This window comes from Crocuta crocuta, unplaced genomic scaffold, assembly GCF_008692635.1.
Source record: "Crocuta crocuta isolate KB4526 unplaced genomic scaffold, BGI_CrCroc_1.0 scaffold50, whole genome shotgun sequence".
In the NCBI taxonomy this organism is placed as follows: Eukaryota; Metazoa; Chordata; class Mammalia; order Carnivora; family Hyaenidae; genus Crocuta; species Crocuta crocuta.
In genome coordinates, this window is record NW_027527428.1 from 7,420,457 (window position 1) to 7,425,264 (window position 4,808).

At 56.6% G+C, this 4,808-nt stretch overlaps 1 protein-coding gene across 1 annotated transcript in view; it reads right to left on the reverse strand.

Moving 5' to 3' along the window:
- Window positions 1-4,808, reverse strand: part of ALYREF (Aly/REF export factor) — an 11,612-nt gene that overhangs the window by 3,606 nt on the left and 3,198 nt on the right. The window lies entirely within an intron of this gene.

The following is a 4,808-nucleotide window of genomic DNA, read 5'->3' on the forward strand; positions in this document are numbered from 1 at the left end:
GACACCCAGCGCTCATCCCAACAAGTGCCCTCCTTAATCCCTATCGCCCATGTAGCCCATCCCCCCTCCCCTCCCCTCCCCTCCAGCAACCCTCAGTTTGTTCTCTGTATTTGAGGGTTTCTTGTGGTTTGCCTCCCTCCGTTTATATCTTATTTTTCTTTCCCTTCCCCTGTGTTCATCTGTTTTGTTTCTTCAATTCCACGTATTGGGGCACCTGGGTGGCTCAGTCGGTTGAGTGTCCGACTTCGGTTCAGGTCATGATCTTGCGGTTGGTGGGTTTGAGCCCCGCATCAGGCTCTGTGCTGACAGCCAGTTCAGAGCCTGGAGCCTGTTTCCGATTCTGTGTCTCCCTCTCTCTCTGACCCTCCCCAGCTCACGCTGTCTCTCTCTCTCTCTCTCTCTCTCTCTCTCTCTCAGAAGTAAATAAAACACTAAAAAAAAAATTTTTTTTTGAGAGAGAGAGAGAAAGAGAGTGCACCAGTGAGCTTGGGGCAGAGAGAGAGAGAATCCCGGGAGAGGGAGAGAGAGAGAAGCGCGGCTCACTCGATGCGGGGCTTGTGTGGCTGTCCGTTTTAGAGAACTACGTGGAGAAAGATTTGGGGGTAAAGTGGCATCACCTGTGCTGACTGGCGACCAGTTCAGAGTAGAAAGGGCAGTGGGGTGCTGCGTCTGGGGGTCTGTGGGAGCAGGCTCCAGGGAACTCTCTGTACTGTTCTCCCTCAGATAAATCTGAATATCAAAATGACAAAAGAACACCCAGGAGCCTTCACAGTGGAAGAGAAATAGGCTGGCATTAAGAGAAATAAGGATAATAGTTAACAGATCAGCAGTTAAATCGATTTCAGGAATATTTTTAAATGTTTGAAAGAGTATTTTTCTTTTTTAATGTTTTTTTTAAATGTTTTTTTTTTAAATTTATTTCTAGGAGAGAGAGAGAGACAGCGTGAACAGGGGAGGGTCAGNCACCTGAGCCAAAGCTGGACACTTAACTGATTGAGCCACCCAGGCGCCCCGAGCTTATTTATTTTGAGAGAGCGAGGGAATGGGGGAGGCAGAGAGAGAAAATCCCAAGCAAGATCCTTATTTTTTATTTTTATTATTTTTTTAATGTTTTATTTATTTCTAAGAGAGAGACAGCGTGAGCAGGGGAGGGTCAGAGAGAGAGGGAGACACAGAATCTGAAGCAGGCTCCAGGCTCTGAGCTGGCAGTCAGCACAGAGCCCGACGTGGGGCCCGAACCCACGAACCGTGAGATCATGACCTAAGCGAAAGTCAGATGCTTAACCGACTAAGCCACCCAGGCGCCCCCAAGCAAGATCCTTATTATCACCAAATAGCCCAACATGGGGCTCGAACTCACAAACCATGAGATCATGACCGAGCCAAAACCAAGAGTTGGATGCTTAACCAACTGAGCCACCCAGGCCCCCCTTAAAAATAAAACCTTTAAACAAACAAACAAACAAACAAACCCACTGCAGTCCCAGGGTTCTGTCTGTGCCATCACCCTTCCGTGCTGATTGAATATATTATTATTTTTCATCTCTTTTTAATGTAATCTCCACACCCAACGTGGGGCTCGAACTCATGACTCCGAGATCGAGTCACACTCTCTACCCACGAATCACCCAGGAGCCCCGAATGTGTTATTTTTTCAATTAAAAAAAAAGTTGTCATTTTTTGGTTTATTTTTGAGAGAGAGCGCACGCGCAAGGGCGCACAAGCAGGGGGAGGGGCAGAGAGACTCCCAAGCAGGTTCGTGCTGTCAGCACAGAGCTTGAGGTGGGGATCGATCTCAGGAACCTCGGGATTGTGACCTGAGCTGAAAGCAAGAGCTGGACGCTTAACCCACTGAGCCACCCAGATGCCCCCGCATCCTGTATTTCACTTTCCCCCCCCGTCTCTCCCTCGTTGGAGGGGCCGGTCTATGCGGGCAGGGGTTTCTGGGTTTTGCTCCGTATCCCCCCCAGCACATGAATGGTGGCTGGCACGTGATAGGCACCGACATACTTGTTGGATGAGTAAATATGCTTTGTATCCTTTAAACTCTAAAATAAAACGATCGCATCACCGGGTTCTTGGGGAGCTAAGGGAGAAGTGGCTGGATTGTCCGGCAACGTACGAGTCACGGGCGGTCACCAGGTCCTCGGGAAGCGTCCGCAGCCAGGGCCACAACACAGGGTCTCGCTCGTATGCCCGCTCCTACTGTGGTTATTGGGCTACATTCCAATCTCCAGGGTTTGTTCCATGGGACCGTCAGCTCCCTGAAGGCAAGAGCAAACCCGTCCTTGGAGCACAACACGCGTGGGTTCGAGGGCCCCGTGGGGTGAGAAGTGCAGAGTCTGCGCCCCAGCCTCCTCCGTGCGTCCTGGGGACTGGTCCGTGAGGACAGGCTGCTGCTGCTCGTTCCCGATTCCTCAGTAACCCCGGGCATCTTTGCTCAACCAACCGAACACCAAGTTCACGCTCAGGGGCTGACTGCCTCCTCCGCACACAATCCGTGCGGGCTCGCCACCCGCCACCCTGAGTGCTGGCCTCCGGCCGGGCGATCACATCCCTGCTTCCAATCTGCCACTGACCGCGGGCGGGAAGAGGGGTAGGTGGCATCCCGTGTGGGCTAAGGAGGTGACCCGTCGGCCGTGGGGGGCGCTGGCCAAATGGTCCGGCGTCTGGGCGCAGCAGGAGGAAGACATGTAAGACCGCCGGGTGTCACCGCATCTTTCACTCGTGAGACGGGTACTTTGGGGGATGGAGGGCGCTGGCCAGTGCAGGGACGCCTGGGACTGTCCCGTAGGTGGCCAGATGCCTGGTTTGCCTCGGATCAGGATGCTGTCCCTACAAACACAACAGCCCCCCTCTCCCCGATTTTCCTCTCTAGAGCATCCCAGCGGAGACAGGGTTCTTGAGCCCTTGAAATGAAACGAGGCCTCCTCCTGTGTCACAAATAGGGCTGCTAAGAGGGAAAGCGTCGGAGGCTTGTCCCTGCTCAGGAGCCTGGCCTGCCGTTCCCTGCCGGCCTCACCCGCAACATCTCAGGTCTCCTTATTGAGTCATCCTCCCCCTCCCCACTGGTCTCCCCAGCCTGTGAGGTCACCTCCGACCTTTCCTGGGCCACACCACCAGCCGCTGCTCTGCTAGTGTCCATGTACCAAATTGACATCCAGCTCAAGGCACCCAACTCCAGGGCCCGTCCGTGTCTGGGATCTCTGCCCGCCTCCCAGATTCACCACTTCCCTTTCTCCTAGGCCTTCCTCTGCACCACGGCACCCTCAGCCACTGCTCCGATGCCTCTGGGCCGNCCCCCTCTGGCTCTGTCAGATGTTCTCTTCAGGTGGCCCACCAGCCCGGCGCCACCTCCCAGGGACTCTCCCGCTGCGCCTGGTCAACCCGCCCTCCATCACGCCCTGGTCTCCCGGCCATGGGCTGCTCCTCTCCCCTCTTACACTGGGGCTCCCCCCGGGGCTGAGCCGACCAGATGTCACCCTTCCGCCCAGGGCCCACAGGACGCAACCCATCCCAGTGGCAGCCACTGGCTCTGGAGCAACAGCTGGAACGCACAGTGAAAGGGCCGCGCCCCAACACGCTTTCTCAGGACTCCGGAGCACTGTCCCCAGTGTGGACCTGGGAGCAGCCTGAGCCACAGGCTGTGCTCTGGCAGGTCTTCCTGTTGCAACCGCCCCCTCCTCCCTGTCCCCGCTGTGAGGTTCGGGGACAGCTCTGGGGCTGTGCTTACACAGCCCACCAGCCCTCCTCTACACGGCTGCACCTTGTCCTTGCTGCCTGCCGCACCCTGGAACGTGCCCGCGGGCCACCGAGCCAGGGCCCTCGGGTCTCACTGGCTTTGGGGTAGAACGCAGTCACCCACAGGCAGCACCTCCAAAGAGGGAGGCCGAAAGTCCTCAAGACTCCAGACAGGTCTCCGTGCCCTGTCTCCCACCGGGACCCGGGCCTCTCCTGGGCTGCCCAGCGTGGAGAGTAGAGACCAGTGTCGTCACCGGACCACTCCGTTCTGTCCCGGGGGGGGGTCCAGATGGGGCACCCCCGTCTGCCAGCCCCTCCGGCTCTCTGCGTGTCACAGTGGACTCTGCCGCAGCCCCGCAAGCTGTCTCACCAGGCATGAAGCTACAAGGACGCTTTCTGGCTCCTTCCTTAACATCAAAGACAGAGAAAGCCAGGAAGAGATTACATCGCACAGTCACTGCTGAACCCAGGCCCCTGGGAACCAGAGCGCCAGAAGAAAGGGAACAGCCCAGCCGTGTCACCTGAAGTCCGGTAACAACACGGGACACCCAGCCCACCCCTCACGTCCCGGGGCGGGTGGTGGAGGCGGCTGCTCTCAGGTCTTCCTGCCCACCAGGTCGGGGGTCAGCAGAATGTGGATGGAGGCACGGCGGCCAGCACCCTCCGAGCCCGGACACCGCAGCCGTGCCAGGATGCCAGGGGCCCGTGGGGCTGCTCCCCACGTGCTCCCATCGGGTCGTGACACCAAGTCCTGGCCCAAGCAAGCAAGGACTCCGACAGCGGGACAAATCAAACGGTTCCAGTTCTACACACGTCTCTATTTTATTATGGCAAAGGTGAAAACGCCACCTTCCCCACAACAGCAACCGGTAAAATTTATCCCAAAAATAACTCGGTACAAAACAGNGAAAACAAAAACCTTTACATGAGTTTTTAAATCCTATTTTAAAACACAAAAGAACAAATCCATCGTTGGCTGCACGGCCCCGTGTGCCGCCACCTCCCTCCAGGAGCTCGGAGGAGGCGTCCGGGTCCCGTTCCGCTCAAGATCTGCCGCTCTTTAACTT